The 17,479-nt window shown below is 43.7% G+C and overlaps 1 protein-coding gene and 1 long non-coding RNA gene across 4 annotated transcripts in view; both read left to right on the top strand.

Annotated features, from left to right (window-relative positions):
- Positions 1-17,479, top strand: part of LOC135909361 (serine/threonine-protein kinase haspin-like) — a 157,549-nt gene that overhangs the window by 20,463 nt on the left and 119,607 nt on the right. The gene's annotated exons all lie outside the window — the stretch shown is intronic.
- On the top strand, positions 122-3,391 carry LOC135909385 (uncharacterized). 2 transcript variants are annotated; one of them, XR_010566708.2, is made up of 4 exons: positions 122-227; positions 330-459; positions 1,094-1,156; positions 3,258-3,391. It is a non-coding gene; the product is annotated as an uncharacterized lncRNA (long non-coding RNA). The 2 variants fall into 2 exon arrangements; XR_010566707.2 differs by lacking the exon at positions 122-227 and having other exon boundaries at positions 244-459.

Raw genomic sequence — 17,479 nt, 5'->3', positions numbered from 1 at the left:
TGTTTTCCATGCGGGCGCGCACGCGACGCCTGGAAACCATTCTATGATCGCGCAGCAGCAGGAGCGAAATGCCGGTGTTGCACAGCGGTGTCACAGAGCCACCGCGCTGCGACCACTTCGGCGGTACAATCCAAATTTGTCGAACATCTCATTCTGTGCTGGGAACACTGGGAGGCAGGAAGTTTGAAAAAAAACGGCCACTCCCGCCCGCAATGTCTCGGTCGTGGGTTCGTTATGCCAGTTGTTCAAGCCGTTCTGTACATTTATACTGGACATTAACTGGAGTCATTTAGCTGTGCTGATGCTGTTTGCGGTGTGTTTTGCATCAGTGCTTCGTGACATCGGCTGTATTGCGTGTTTTCGCCGACGGCTTACTACCACAATGGCGGGATCTGCGTTCGCCGCCTTCGTGTCTCGGTGCGTCTTTGTACGTCGCACGTTCGGATAACACTTTTTCCGGTAAGTGAAATGCATTGCGCTTCCTTTTTCGTCAACAATGTGAATATATTTAGGTGTTACCCGCGGCAATTCTTGATATATGGGCTCTTCTGCCCTGCGAGTTTTCGTCATTACTTTTATACGAGGGTTCTGCTTGTGTTCAGCCGTTCAGCACTACCGCGCTCCACGACTTCCGCAACAACAGTCAGAACTTTGCCCTGCTTGTTAGCCTGTGGTTAACGTAGCACGAGCCAACCGAAAGGAGTGCATTCGAAGATGACGCGCTGGCTGTAATGCTGAACCAGACTGAACTCGCCTTATTTTGTGTCCTTTTGTACTTACGTGTGCGCGCGTGTGTCAGTGACTATGCAGTTTGTAGCTATCCCACTTTATAGCAAAACAAAAAATATAACTGCAATGTTTACTTCATCTATACAATTCCAAATTAAATCGTCTGCTGATGTACAAATTTCACTTGTTTTGTTCTAAATAAGCAGCAAAACCTTTAACCTAGTAGGTGCTTCATCTGGGAGTGAAATCACGACAGCTTGGCATTTATTAATGAATGACCGTGACTGGGTCACCTTATGTGTAATTGCAAATCTGCCTTTCAACTGACTTGATGCTATCTTATTTTGTCCCTTTCACTCTATAGACGGCTGGACATCCTTCTTGTACCTTGGCGCTAGCTGGATGACGGGACCTCATCATGATCAGTGTAAGCCAATGTACTGTACCCTCTCTGGTCCTCCCAGTGCTTTTTATGTGGGTTAAGGCCAGGGAGCGCTTCGTGGTAAAATAGCTAGTTGGTGTCTCACCAACGGCCATTTTTTAGCTATGGTCCATTATAAGCTGCCACTATTATAACCAATTTTTCAGTGCCAGTGTACATACACAGTTATACTAATAATTAGTTTCCCTAAGCCTTACAAAATTTACTTGTAGGTAGTCATTGCTATGTAAGAACTCACAAATTAACTCTGCTGTGTCATAAAAGTATTCCATACATGAGTAAAAATTTTCTACAACAGTGTACATTACACCTTGCTTCCCTAATGCACAAATGTATTCAAGCCAGTATTTGATTAGTTTGGCATTCTAAATGTTTCCTGTGTGATTTAGTTTCTTTACAGGAACTTACTGTACAGTTTGACATAAAAACGTTTACAGCGCAAACACATGCAACCACAAAGTAAGGGACAGGACACAAGCGCTGTGTAGCATCAGCAAGCAGTCTTATTTAAGATTTATGTGTGCTGTAAAAGGTGTGCTTTGCCGCTAGAATTGATAAAACATGGGCCAAGGCTTCCATACAAGGACAAACTTCAATTTCGTTCTACCACCATGAGCACTTGGTTGGTGCTTGCAAAATGAATCGCATCAAGTAGCTTGTGCCAGACTGTTTTTTAACCTTATTGTGAGGAGATCACAAAGTGATCTGTTGATGCGCCTGCGTCTGAGATATAGATTGCGCTGCAACATATGTGCGTGTAGAACAGGCATGATGCTGAGGGTTCCAGCAGTTTGCAGAGGTGCTTTTAAAATTTTGTCATGACTGCAATTTTACCTGTGCTGTTTTTTATCACTTATTTCAATAATATCATTGAATGTGTTATCAGAATTTATCAATCTATTTGCCCTGGCCCATTAGCCTGCCACATTTGCCTCTTCACTAGGTGGGCAATTATTCTGCATGGACCATTACTTGAATACACCTTTTTGTGTGCAGTAGCTTCTCAGTTGCAAGTCAGCATAGATGCTCAGAATTACCTGAGAGTATAGATACACTGATAATTTGCCACCTATACGAATCACTTTGCACTTTCTCACGCAAACAGCATGTTAACACTTCCAAGTCAGCGGGCAATGTTATCGTTTGATCACATCATGAGATACTTTCAACTTTGTATGAAGCATCATCCAAGGTGTTGCATCATTTGTGTGAGGTATTGCCCGAAGCCAATTAGGGTCACTTGAAAATATATCAACAAAAGTGATTGATCCAGCTAGGAGTGTTACTTTGGAACACTACTTTATCACCAGTCCTCCTTTGCATGCTACCTGCTTACTCTGTACTGTGTCATGTTTAAGTTTGAAAGAAAGGCAACAGCTAGGCAGCGCAAAATGCCAAACTTGCTTTTAGTTCAACAATATAAGACGCTATTTAACTTAATTAAGTTAGTACATCATTTACCTGCAGAGTGAATTACTGTTTTAAACTGATTATATTTTGCAGGAAGCTTCTCAGACTTGTTTGACAGGTTGATAAGTGGCTTTTTAGCCACAAAACACCATACAATAATTTAAAGGCTGATTTTGACTCTGCTATGCAACTTAATGACTATATGCCAGTAACAAGGCCTCTGAGTTGAGGCGCTGGCTAACACTCCCAGTGTTCTACTAGGACACATAAATACCCAAGAAAGTGGATGGGAAAACGACGCCGCTGTAGCTCAATTGGTAGAGCATAGCACGCGAAATGCAAAGGTTGTGGGTTCAGTTCCCACCTGCGGCAAGGTGTTTTTTCATCCACTTTAATTTCCATTAATTTATCGTTTATTTAATTTATTAAGCACAAGTAATTTCCCCTATGTTGTCCTTGGTGTCAGTGTTTGTTGGCTTCTCATGATAGGAAATATACTAGTCATTTTAAACATCATCGCATACATACCTTAAGGTACCCGTAATTTAACAGAAAGGAATGCTTAAATTAATTTTTAATGTGAGCCAAACTTCTTACGTAGCACATATTGCTAATTGAAGTTCCAATTTCAACATTCCCATTTCCTCCCTTGCCCTTTTTTTCCTGTTCTGTGCAGGTATTGCTTTCCTATGTCTACAAGAACCGTCACGGGTGGCCTGTGACAGCAAGCTTTTGTGGGCAGCCAGTGCTCTCCTACGAAGGCTGGCCTACTCTGGCAGCGGCGGCAATCATCTTCAAGATTTATCGATGATCACCTTTGTTGCTATTTGTCACTCTTCTTAATTACACTTTCTGCATCTTTTCTAATCTATTAGGTAATAAAGTATGAGTATGTGACATGGTGTGAAGTTGATGCCTTGCTGCATTTTAGCTTGCAATCACCTTTTATGCATGAAAAGCTCATCATACAATTTATGAAAAAAAAATGACAGCATATTATGATTTATCTTTCAGTATCTTGTCACATGCAACATACAAGGTATTCACTAATGGATGGTATGCCGAAGAACTGGCCATTATTTCTGCGTGATGCTGTGCAAGCATTTGGCGTTACCTTACAAGAGGCACCCGGAAAGTAAGTTACAATTTACTTTTAAATGAAGCATGGACATCAGAAAAAATATATTTATATTGCTAGTCAGGGTGGTTCGCAGAGTGTTTTTCCAGATGTGTACTATCCTTTATTTCTTAACTCATTGCAGCACAGTGTTCTGTTTCGTATACTGGTGTAAGGCTATTGTGCCCCCTGTAGCTGAAACCAGGATATAATTTTTGCCTGAACTGCAGCATCACTGACAAAATTTTTCTTTGCTAGAAACTATTTCAATTTGGTGGAGACCCAGCAGGGCGAAGTTTTGTCAATAATGGTGTGTTTCACGCAGAGATGTTCTTGTTTAGGTCAATGAGTGAACATTGGAAGTATATCAGCATACAATACAGATCTTGTTTGATTTGCAAAATAATTCTGACAGGTGGCATTCAATTGATTGGTCTAATTAAAAAGCACAAATTGACCAATGAGGCTGTACTACACTATTGCCATGTTTCACATCTGGAAAAAATACCTCTGCATCACTCTATCCGACAATATAAACTATTTTTTTTTCTGATGTCCATGCCTCGTTTAAAATAAATTGTAACTGTGGGCAAACGTCGTGTTACTGTAAGAGCTGCCGCAAAAATTTGAGGGAATGTCTAATAAAAGTCTTCAGTTGTTCTTGTCAAGCTGTCCATTAGCCAACTTTTAGCGTAACGTTAGCAGGGCTAACTGAAGTACTTCTAGACGTCCATGGCTACAAAATGTCTTGATAAAGACAGCTACTAGGCTTTTGAATTAGCCGTTGAAGACATCTTTTAGACATCAAATAGCTGCTTGCGTGTTTCGTGGGTAGTGTGTTTGAACATGTCAACTTACTAAGCCTTTTCGCAAGTGTTTTTTTTAATGGCATTCGTTGGTACGAGAGCCACGTGGTCTGCATCCTGGGAGAGCGAGGCTGAGCGCCCGCGGAGCAGTGGCAAGCCTGAAGCGAGTGAGTACGGAAGCCTCGTGGGTGGTCCGAATTTCCTATGTAAATATGTAAATAGCTTCTTCTATCTCTTTGACTCGGATGAAGTCGCGGCTCTGGGAGCCGGGTGGCCGCGGGCCACGGGTGCCACTACGGGCTGACTGGTATTGCGGCCTGGCACCGGGCGCTCCGACACCGTCTGGGACGGTGGGCGCCGTCAACTCGGATGCTGTGTGCACCGAGCGGAGTAGGACCACCTCACAGAGCTGACGTCTTCCCGCGGCTGCCTGTTTTGCGCCCATTTTGGGTGTTGTTTTTGGATGCCGGTTGTTGTCAGGGAAGCGACGCTTTAGGCCTAAGGCTTTATGAAGCTGCCTGTCGCACGTGGAGGGACACAACCTGGTGGACCGTGGCGTTGAGGTGTTGCAAGTTGCTTCCCTCATTCTATTTAGCCTCGCACGAATTGAAATTACTCGTTCGACTCAAGAAAGCGAGCTTCGTTCACGTGAACTTAGCATCTGAGCATAGCTGCCTGATCTTTTGCTAGCCGAGTTGAACATCGTACCACGTGGGCGATGCGCATGCAGACTTCCTCTCCCTTGCACTACTTTAGTGTTTGCCGAGTGTGTTGAGTTTACGCAGTGTGATTGGAGTCACCCCTGGTTTGCCGTCGCCTGCACATCGTCTGCGCTGCTGCCCCGGACTACGATCGAGCCACCCCGGGCGATGGTGATGCTGTGGCCAGTTCGGCGCGGCGACTTCGGCGGCCTCCTGTATCCAGCTCACAACCCTCGGCGGCGGACAAAAGAGCCGGCGGTCACCGACAGCTACTGCGGCTCCCGCCAGCAGGGCGAGTCGGCGCGAGCGACGCTTGCTCGTACCGACTACTGCGTCGTCGTCTCCGGAGTCCTGGCCTGGGATCGTGCCATCGAGGCTGCAAAGCTGCTGCTGTGACCGGCGGACGCCAGCGGTGTACCCAAGGACAGTCGGCTCGCATGCTATGGACAGCGTGCGGACATTTCTTCGGCGCGACCACTGTTGCATGTACTACTTTGTTCGCGAAGCACGGGTTAATGTTAGACCGTGTCACATGTTTCGCCGGAATAAGAAGTGATTTAAGGTTGGGGGGATGTGGGGATGCGATGCGACCCTCGCGCCTCCCCTGGTGTTTTTCCCGCATAGCGCGTCTCCTGTAGTGCGGCTTCGCCGCACACGCGGCGGTCCGAGTGGTACAGGCGCAGTCCGAGAGATGGCGCTAGTGTTGCGCGGCTGCGGGGTTACCCTCGGCGGGAGAGAGAAGGCGCGCTCTCTTGGGTTCCAGACAGCGAACGGGACAGACGTGCTTGCACGTGCAGCAACCCTCTTTCCCGGCACGTCGGCGCGCGGCGGGGACGTCTCCCGCTAGCGCGCGGCGACCGATGCATCTGCGAGACCGCCTCGCGTGGCCGCCTTCGAACGCGCCACGATTTGCGTGACTATACACGCGAACGACCAGGCGTTGGGATCCAGCATGGGGCGAACATATTCGCTCGCTTCCGGTGGCGGTGAGTCGGACTTCTAGATTTGTCGCGCGCCCATCGGCATGTTTGTGGATAGCAACTCGGCTAGCAGGCATTGATGTATGAAAGGTGCAATAAATGCCCTTGTGATTGTGTGCACTACTGTGTTGTCGTTCCTTTGTCCCAAGAGTACGGTGTGAGAATATCCCGCATCAGACCCCACAAAGTATACATCCTTGTAGTCGTACCTGTAGCACTATGTTCAATTTGTCACACAAGCATATGGCATCCATCACAACTGCATGCCTAGAAACAGACAAGGGCAACACACTCAATTCCCTTTTAGTCTATCTAAGAAGCATTACAATTTTTAGGCAACGAAATTGAAATCTGGCTTGTACCCATAAGTACTGCAATACAGTTGTGCAACATGTTCCTCTTGTGTGGAAAAAGGGCTGCATATGTTTTCTTTGAGCACAAGGGGGAGTGGTATCAGTTAGAGCCCCTCCATCCACGCGCCACTGCCGCTTTCTTAAGTAGCCACAACCTTTGTTGTGCGCCGCCTTTTCTCCTCACACCAAATCCTGTTCCAGCATTTCTGTTTTAAAAGTTTCCGGTTCCGGCGTTACCGCTTCCTGGAGTTGTGCTGCGGGAATTTCCGCTTTGACTGCCGATGGTCAGACGCCCACTCGTGCTTTGCAGAGCTGTGGGAGTCGCCATGAGAAGAATGCAAAGGCGACAAGCTGTTATATTCCGCTGAAGTAGTAATTCGCGGTCGCTGTTTTCTAAATGCACGAAAAACGGCAGTGGTCTCCAAGCGCCAGGCACTACATTCCACTGTACGTTGTCTCTCGTGGCACAACCCGTCACAGGTTGAAGTGAAACAGCGAACACGATCAGATCGCTGATTACAATAGGCGGTGGTACTTGGATGGAATCGCATTCACAGTTTAAACCGCAGCTGGTGCAATTAAAGCCTCTCCATCGACGCGAAAGTAAACAACGTTAAGAAAAACATAGCGTTACTTCCACTCGGAACAGGAAGCTGCAGCTACTGAAGTTCCGCTTGACACCGGAAGCTAAGGGGGTGAGTGGCAGAGGAGCGTGGAAGAAGAGGGTAGGTTGGCGGTACTTAACCTGGTCGGCGGAAACGTGTATGGAGGGGCTTTAGTATCAGTGAATGGCTGTTTTCCATATATGTTTTGTCGTGTGTATTAGCAATCACCACTTTCCTTATCTGAGTGAGGTCATTTTTTAGAAAGTTTGAAAGTTTATAGAACATGTTGCTCATGGTTGTTGCAGTTTTCTTCCTAACTATCCATTCATTGCACTGTGCACCCATGTCTTGGGCAACTAGCTGTTTGAAGGTCAGTATGCTATCGATGGGTCTAATGATAATCTCTAGTGCCCCCTCATTTGCTTGTTGCAATACTGAAGAGTTAAGATTTTGTATATTGTGTCACTTGTTTATTTTCACTGTACTTTAGTTTCACTACATCTTGAATGTGTTGTGATAGTTTTTCTTTTGCAATGAAAGATATGGTGGACAGTTGCCGACACTAATGTTATAGTATGAATGCTTGCTGTATATATCACAATTTTTTCATTTCGCTGGGGCACTAATGGTCATTAGCAGCAGATGCTAGCTGCCCTTAAGTGCAATGTTTTTATGTTGCATAGTATTGTTCATGATCCATTTAATGCACTGCACGCGCATGTTGTGGACAACTGCCTGTTTGAAGAAATTGTCTGCATATTCAGTGGGTCTAATGTGAACATCTCTACTACTGACTTAGCTTCACTACATCTTGAATGTGTTGTGATAGTTTTTATTTTGCCGTGACAGATGTGGTGGGCAGTTGCCGGCACTAATGTGATAGTACGAATGCTTGCTGTATTTACCACATGGTTGTTTCATTTCGTCTGAGGCACTAGTGGCCGTTAGCAGCAGATGTCATTTGGCCTTATGTGCAATATTTTTATGTTGCATAGTTTCGTCCATAATCATCCATTGAATGCAGTGCAGACCCATGTTCTGGACAACTGCCTGTTTGAAGGAATGATCTGCATATTCAGTGTGTCTAATGTGAACATCTCTAGTACTGCCTGTGTATTTGTGAGTTAGATTTTGTATTGTGTGTCATTTTGTTTTCACAGTGCTTTAGTTTCACTACATCGTGAATGCGTTGATAGTTTTCCTTTTGCAGTGAGAGATATGGTGGTCAGTGGCCGGCACTAATGTGATAGTACGAATGCTTGCTGTATTTACCACATGGTTGTTTCATTTTGTCTGGTGCAGTAATGGCCATTAGCAGCGGATGCCATTTGGCCTTAAGTGCAATATTTTTATGTTGCATAGTTATGTTCATACTAATCCATTGAATGCACTGCACACCCATGTTCTGGACAACTGCCTGTTCGAAGGAATGACCTGCATATTCAGTGGGTTTAATGTGAACGTCTCTAGTACTGACTGTATATTTATCAGTTAGATTTTATATTGTATGTTGCTTGTTTTCACTGTACTTTAGTGGGATTGCACATTGAATGTGTTGTGATGTATTTTATTTTGCTATGAGAGATCTAATGGGCAGTTACCAGCCCCCACTCTGTGTGTTAGTACAAATATTTGTTATGCTTATCACAGCATTTTATAAGGCTATAGTTTTGTGATGATTAACTCATGCCTGACTTTTTTATGAGAAACATGTCAGAACTAATAAACAATCACTCATGCTTGGGATCCATGAAATCATCTTTGTAATCTTTCAATTGTCTTCGAAATATTTCCACATCAGGCCCAAGAAACTCCAGAACGGGCTTGAAAAATTACTCTCGGAAAGAACCGAGAAAACCTGATGAACGAGGTAAAAAAATACTCCGAGATCAGCTCCAACAAACCACAGAATGGGCTTGAAAAATTACTCTCAGGTAGAGCTACGAAACCTTGATAACGAGGTAAGAAAATACCCCGACATCAGTACCAACAAACTCGAGAATAGGCCTAAAAATAACTCCCAGGAATAGCCTAGAAAACTGGATGAATGAGGTAAAAAAATACTCCCACATCAGACCCAAGAAACTCGCGAATGGGCTTGAAAAATAACTCTCAGGAATAGCCGCTAGAACTTCGTGATGGCAGTAAAAATATAGTACCACTATCGTCCCTAAAAACCTTCCCACAGATTAAAAAATTACTCTCGTTTCTACATACAAAAACCTTGGTCAGCATGGTAATAAATTTTTACCTCGACTGGTACGTAGTAAAAAAAACCCAGAAACGGGAATGCGATACAGGACGAGCGGTTTACTCCCGTTTCGCGTTATTTTTGTTTAGTGTGTGAAGGCCCTTTTACAGGCATTACATAGGGCTTTACATAACATGACGTAACATATTACGGTGAATAAATGTCAACAAGGTTTGGAAGAGATCTTGGAAAAGACACACCTCCAAGACCAGCATCCTGTTCCAAAGCTGATCTTACGGTTGCATGACGAACGGCTCTGAAGACCTCACCGAGACTGGTGTTCGCAGTGGAGACGCAAGAAAAGCTACTCTTGATCTTTGTCCATGTATTCATTCGCTACAGCTTGCCTAATGTAAGACAAATTATATTAACAGCAGTTAGAAACTTAATTAGCTTTCATACAGCATCATAATTTCATTCTCGGCTCTCCTTCAGTAAACTATGTCTCCCGATAACAACTGTACAGGTGCACATCTCCTTGATAGAGTCACGTTTCTTTCCCTCTATGATCCATATTTGTCTGATGAACCAAGGACGGGAAGCAGCGCTGGATTTGTCATGCATAGGGACGTGCGAAAATGGAGTTATTAAAGCTTTTCCGTGTAATTAATGCACTCCTTCTTTATACCCAATCTTGTCTGCACACAAGCCTATGTGAGTGCTTCACTGTATTCGCTAAAGCTACGTCGTTATACGAGAGGTCCCTTCACATGTTTCATGAAATCGAGTATGCTTCGGTACAACCGAGCTGTCGCAAGTTTAGTTTTTGTGAACGCTTCGTAATAATCGGTGCAACTCTATCTATACACCAGATGTCAAATCAAACACTTCACTGTATACAAACTTCCATAGACAATTGACATGACTGCAAACAAAGGGCCATGATCAAGCGAAAAAACTGACCTCTCCGTTGGCATGTCTTCGCTTTCCTCCGCTTTGAAGAATGATCTTTCCCAAGTAACTTCATAAACCACATCCATTCACTTGGCCTTCCGAAAAAACTGACACTAGCAGCACTTGCCGAATTTCTTAGCCAGCATGAAATGTGACGGCAACGCCCCCCCCCCCCCTCACTCCATTACGTCGCTTTCAGCAGCTCCAAAGCCTTCTCCGGTATGTCGGGCTCACTCCGCTATTGCAGTGCGAGAATTTTTTGACGCAACACGTGTTTAAAATCACTCAGCGATAGTCATTTGCTAAAACCGCATGTAACGAAAACACGCTATTTATAACTTTATCGCTTATATATTTGCAACCGTGCTATCCACGCGCCTTCCTTTGGTATGGCTGCGTAGGGAAAAGACGCCACTACTAGATCACGCATCTGCCGCATGAGCAAGTGGCGCTGTTGCCGCGCCACGTATGAGATAACCCGAGTTCAATGTAGCCTCTGGCTCGGCGTTCAGAGAGGCATAGTTCAGCAGTTATATTAAGACTCCATTTCCATCAAAACAGGGACGGGACAGAGACAACGAAAAAGCCCCAGATGGCTTGAATATCTCCACCCTCCCCAGTAGGAGAACAAACGCAACTAGCTTAGCACTTTTTTTTTTGGCCACAAGGGGTATTTTTGACAATAATACTGAAAAAAGTAAGATGAATTAACGATAACTATAGGGGGATGAGATATAAGCAGAAATGCTAGTTATAACAAAGTTTCTCGCAGTACATATATATGTTAGTGCTGTCAGGTATATAGTAATCATTCGAAAAAGAATAAAAATGTGGCATACAAAAAACATGTTAGAAGATAAGCAGTACAGTGGGAATCTAATCAAGCTGAGAAATAAATTTTCGTATTTGTGTTCCTGACATTGATGTTATGTTTATATCATGCTTTTGACGCAAGTATTTTTGTTAGTGTGTGTTTTAGCACGTGTTGACCGTAATTTTTTCTACCTGAGTATACTTGTGAAATGTTTAAGCTATATGTCACATATTTGGTCTCTTTCTTTGTTATCAATATTGCAACATACAAAGGTCGAGAAACGTTATGTTTTGTCTCCTATACCGCGAGACTAAACGGTTGTTATAAATATTATGCGCCGGCATTACATCTTCTTTCCTAAAAAAGTGGCTCCAATGGACGATCATATGCGACGTTATAAACATTCAACATAATTTTCTGCAGAATGTGGAGTTTCTATATATTGCGCTGTCTCGTGTTTCCCCATACTAAAGGCAATAATTGAGATGCGAGTAAAATAAGGCATTTTACAGGAGTAAGTTACCGCTACACGACAGAATCCGTTTGTTAGTATGCGTCATTCTTTTGACACTAGAAAGCTTTGTTGTACTGTAGTCAATATGGTCGTCTCATGTCATACTGTCGTTGAAATATACTCCTAATATTCAAAATTACCTTACTATATCGATTCTTGAGCAGCATGCTATCGTTGTTTAAGTGCGCGTATTAATTTTTCTGCCGAAATAGAAAGGCTTCAGTTTTAGTTGTATTACCTTTTAATGCACCACCCTTTTAACGATCACCCCTTTCATGATCACCCTTTTAAGATCAAACGCTTCACGTGTCGCACACTAACTTATGCCAGATCGTCCATACCGCGCACCATAACCGAGTCGAATAGCTTGCCATCACACATCGCAACCGTCACAGACATAAATTAACTGCAGAAACTTCTAATCAATAATGAAAGTGCGTAAACCTTTCTTGTGTCATGTCCCCCCCCCCATTTTTTTCCCACTGCGAATGATGTTAAAAGATGTTCTTGTCCCGTATGTGACATGTATATTTTTATGGTTATTGTTCCTATTTATATTGCGGTGTTTGGCCTTTTCCTTTTAAGTTCACTGTATTGATTTCTGATTTGTTATACATTAATGGTCTGAGTGCTTTCTATGACCCGTATTACACCCCATTTTTCTGTGCTTGTGATTCCTATTCTCCTTTTGTACACTTCTGAATATTATTACTACTACGATAATCTTATTGGTCTTGTATTATTTTTGTGATTATTGCTTATCAGTTCCCGTTTTTTTTTCTTCAACTTATTGCTCACTTATTACATCTGTATGCGTTGCTGCACCCCCCCCTCCCTATGTAATACCCTCCTGCGAGAAGACATTTAGGGCTATTCTCAATAAATAAATAAAATAAATTGCAAGGTGTTCATTTCCCTATATATATGCGTGAAACGTTGAATTCGCCTTTGTAAGTATTTCTGATGTTGTTGCTGTGAATAGTAGAGTAATATCGTCAGTGTATATGACGGGTTCTATTTCAGTGTCCATGTATACAATGTCGACGAATTCAAGAATAAAAAGAAAAGGACCTAGCATAATGTCTTGAAGGACCACAAAAGATATTTTCTTAATGGCAGATCAGTGTCCGTTTAGGTCTACATATTGCTGTCTGCGGGTCAAATAACTACGCAAGATCAATAGGCATGTTCCTCAGAAACCATAAGCTTCTAATTTCTTTCATGAGTAAAATATGGTTCAAGTAATCTAAAGCTTTCGTGAGATCTATTTACACCAGGTGTCCCAGTTAACTAGGACAAAGATATATAAAAAAAACAGCGCTAGAGAAATGTCAACTGCTTAGTAGCGGCAGTCGCGTGTACTTACAGTCTATATATTTTCATCACGAAGTATTAATTATTCAACAGCTTTTAATTAGTGAACATAATTATTGCTCGAATCGCAAACATGTCAATAATAAAATTGTAGGGCGCCTTAAATAACTTCCGAATCAAGCATTTATTTCGTGCTGAAGTGTGACTAGTTGTTTATTCAACAAAAAAAAACGTGAAATACGCAAGATATGAAAAAGGTGTGCGCTCGAGCGCCGCTACTCAAGCTCCTCTAAGGAACCTTTCAAGAGAAGCGAACAAACAAAGACACCAAGTAAAACGTAGCGGAAACTACTTGTACTTACTAATTGAATTAAAGAAAGTGGATGAAAAAACAACTTGCCGCAGGTGGGGTTACCATACTTCAAATACGTAGACCGCACCTCTCTGCTAAGGAACGACCAGACGATTGTGTTCGACACTCAAGTTCTTTATAAAACCCACAGTGACATTATGACATCTTTTCGGAACTTGTAGGCGTTTGCGCTGCCTGAGTAGCCGATCGAGTTAGACCGATTTCCTCGACAATTTGTAAAATGCCCAGAACCTGGCCTTTTTTTATGTCTTCGTACCTCAGGGCTCACATTCAAACACACGTGACGCCAGTTTAGGCTCATCCGGTTTTCATCGGGCACCATGCGTTTTAATCGCGTAAGGTAGACCACGGCCACGAGATTTTAACATTCTCGCACAGTGAAAACGTCATGCCGGCAGTGCTGTCGCTGTCACGAGTTCACTGAAAGAGGAATTCCGGATACAGTGTACTGAGGCGTCGTCCGTCTTTAAGATAAAGGGCTTCACAGGTAGTTTTAAAAAAAATGGGTTATACCTAGCGTCCTTTCAACCAAAATAGAGACCCTGGCTAGTTCACAGTGAAACACAAGAGCAAGTTGCAACTGTTCGGGGCAACCACAGACCAAACCACAGTCAATGCCCCGAGGGCATGCCACCTCCCTGTGATTTCGTGAAGAGATGCAGGTGACACTCTGAAGCTTAAGCTTTCTTGATTAATTTCCTACTTGTGACAATCATGATGACAAATACGAGCTGCCATTGTAGCACATTATTTAATATAGCATTCAGCTGCTGTGGTCAGATCTTAGCTACGGTTCTCGCAAAGTGCCCGCGCTCGAGCATGCGCCGGACTATTCATGGCGTTGTCCGTTTAATTTGGTCTGTAAACAAATTTACTGGTGATTACGATACTTGGAACTGTAAAATTTGAGCGTTACGCGTTACCTTCGCCCGCTCATCCAGCATACGCCGCGCACAGCACGATAGCCGATCGGGTGGCTTCCGCTTCGCCACCGTCACGTTCGCGCCGCGCTGGCCACACTAGTTTTAGAGCCAAGCTGTATACCTCTATCGCCCAAGGCAATTTTCGTGTCGCAAGCTAAAAGCTCCCCGTACGTCGGTCGATTCCAAAGTTTGTGCAATAGAGGCCCGATCTGCGGCAGAGGTGAAGCCGGTGTTAAGCACTCCCCGTACGTGGGGCGCTCCAGAAGATTGTGCAATACCGGCCCGATCCGCGGCGGAGGTGAAGCCGGCATTCAGCACTCCCTGTACGTGGGTCGATCCCGAAGACAGTGTAATGCCAAGCCTACCCGCGGTAGAGGTGGAGCAGGCGTTAAGCACTACCCGTACGTGGGCCGAACCCGAAGATAGTGCAATACTGGCCCGATCCGCGGCGGAGCTGAAGCAGGCGTTAAGCACTCCCCGTACGTGGGGCGATCCCGAAGCTTGTGCAATACTGGCGCCATCCGCGGCGGAGGTGAAGCTGGCGTTAAGCACTCCCCACATGTGGGCCGAGCCCGAAGATTGTGCAATGCCAAGCCGACCCGCGGCGAAGGTGAAGCAGGCGTTAAGCACTCCCCGTATGTGGGCCGAACCGAGCGCTTGTGCAATGCCAGTCCGACCCGCGGCGGAGGTGAACCAGGCGTTAAGCGCTTCTAATACGCGGGCCGATCCCGAAGATAGTGCAATGCCGGGCCCACCCGCGGTGGAAGTGCAGTTCGCAATTAAGGGGCCCACATACGCAGCTTCGCTGGTCATCCTTCTTTAAAGGGCGGAAGGGCACTGAGTTTTTTCACGAGTGCTGTTACTAAGGGTGCCTGAGAGTAAGAGAGATGCTTCCGTCACCCTCTTTATTCTCGGCACAAGCGAGAAACGGCGCGCGCCGCCTGTGGCAGCGCTGCGATAGCGAAGCGCAGCCGCTCCCCAGCCGTTTACAGCAGCCTTAAGTTTTTTATCAAGACTGTACATGGTACGGATTCATATGACCTTTTTTTAAAAACCTTCCACACTAATTACCTTGAGGTTCCGACCTCCACACTGGCCTCTCGCGCACTACCGTGAGGGTTAGCAGCATAACTGCCAAAACATCCGTTTCCACTTCTCGGACTACCATCGCAGTCCTGTGTCGTTTTCTCCTGACGCTACGCGTCTCGCAAAGGATTTTGTACGCTTTAAGTATTGTTGAGTTAGCGGTAATAATAATAATAATAATAATAATAATAATAATATTTTTTTATTCACTTCAATTCGTACAACGTGTTCCAGCCTGCATAAGCGTTGCCGCTTGTGTGCTGAGCTGGGCAGCCAGGTTAAGCACATGAAACAACAGCGAGTAAATCATAGTTGAAAAGCAGGGAAAATAAAATCAACCAAATACTCAGCAACTGCTTGGGCGACATAAGAACAAACAAGCAAACAAACAAGAACCAGCAGAACATATGATAGCAAATCCACCGTGCACACTTTCGTACACGAAATGAAAACGTTAAGAACATGACCAACAGCAAATTACCTTATTCTATATTATCTTTCAGCCAAGGTCGAAGAAAATTCTTAAGGTCTTTTAAACCGGTAATATTCGGGAGGGTTCCTAATTTATTGAAGTAGTAAGGAACATAGTAGGTGCGGGTTCTTTTGCCATAAGTGGTGAAGATGCGGGGTATGACATACTTTTCTGATTGACGGAGAGGCCGTACTTTAATGTTGCAGGTTTTAAAGGAGCTGTGAAAGAAATGCTTGTATAATATGTCAAAGATAAATTGCTTGTGTACAGGAAGCATGTCAAAATATTCCATACTGTCTCTGGCTGACTTATCATGATAGTTGGTTCCATAGGAGAGATTGGTTGCAATCCTGTGCACAATGCGGCTTAATGTGTTTAATTTATATAAAGAAGCGGTTCCGTAAATTGTTATCCCGTATCGTAATATTGACTCTCCCAATCCCTTATATACCATTTTTCTAACCGATACATCACATATAGATCGTAGAGCATATATATAAACACACACTAGGCGTAGGCGTTTGGCTAACTCTGAAATATGAATATTCCACGACAGTGTTTCGTCAAATGTGATACCAAGGTATTTAAAATTGGATTTAAGTTCCAAAGGTGGGCATGAACAACACGTACAGTTTCTCTCATGAAGGTATATATTTGATAGTACTCTAACCACTTTATATGGGCTACGAAAACAAAGTAGGCAGGTTTTTGTATTATTAGTAAAAATCTGATTAGTGTTGAACCATTCTATCAAAAGATGCACATCCTGTTGCATCCTGTCTGAGGCCTCTTCATACGTTTCACTTGGTATCGCCAGGGCAGTATCATCCGCGTATAAAAAGAGTTGCGAGTTCAGTGGAAGACAGGTCATATCATTGACGTAGATATTAAATAACAAGGGTCCTAAAATTGATCCCTGAGGAACACCTGTCGAAACGTTCAAAATTGGGCTGTGTAATCCGCCTAGTTGGACGCATTGGGCTCGATCAGCAAAATAGCTTTTAAAGAACGACTTGTATGGACCTCTAAAACCAATACTGTCGGGTTTATCTATTAATAAATTGTGATTGATAGTATCAAAGGCTTTTTGCAAATCAATAAAAAGTGTAAGGACAATGTTATTGTTATCTATTTCTTTGCAGACTAGGTCATGAAAATCCTCTAGTAGGTTTACCGTACTTTTACCTTTGCGGAAACCATACTGGGCTGCATTTAGTAGATGGTACTTATCAAGAAATGATGTCATGCTAATATGTATAATTTTCTCTATGATACAAGCGAGGGATGACAAAATTGCGATTGGCCTATAATTATTATAATCCTTTTTGGAGCCTTTTTTATGCAATGGTCTTATTACGCTTACTTTCACGAACATGTGAATTTGCCCAGTTATTAACGTTTCGTTGATAATGAAAAGTAAAACAGTTTTAAGTATGTCAAAATGCACTATGAGATCTCTTATCCTAACACTATCATAGCCTGGGGATTTCGTTATTGGCATTGTTTTCAACACATCCCATAATTCCGGCTCAGTGACAGTAGGCATGTAAGCTGAATGAATGCTTGAAGCAACTGCAGTAACGTTCGCCATTTTGCTTCCCTGTCTACACAAGAAAGTAACAGATTCTACAAAGTGTTTATTGAACTCAGTGGCCAATTCTACCTTGGTTTTATCTGGAAAGGCCTGTTCTAAAG

The sequence above is a fragment of the Dermacentor albipictus genome, chromosome 1 (genome assembly GCF_038994185.2).
Source record: "Dermacentor albipictus isolate Rhodes 1998 colony chromosome 1, USDA_Dalb.pri_finalv2, whole genome shotgun sequence".
Taxonomy (NCBI): Eukaryota; Metazoa; Arthropoda; class Arachnida; order Ixodida; family Ixodidae; genus Dermacentor; species Dermacentor albipictus.
The sequence above is the reverse complement of the archived record's forward strand: the minus strand, read 5'-3'. Positions and strand labels throughout refer to the sequence as shown.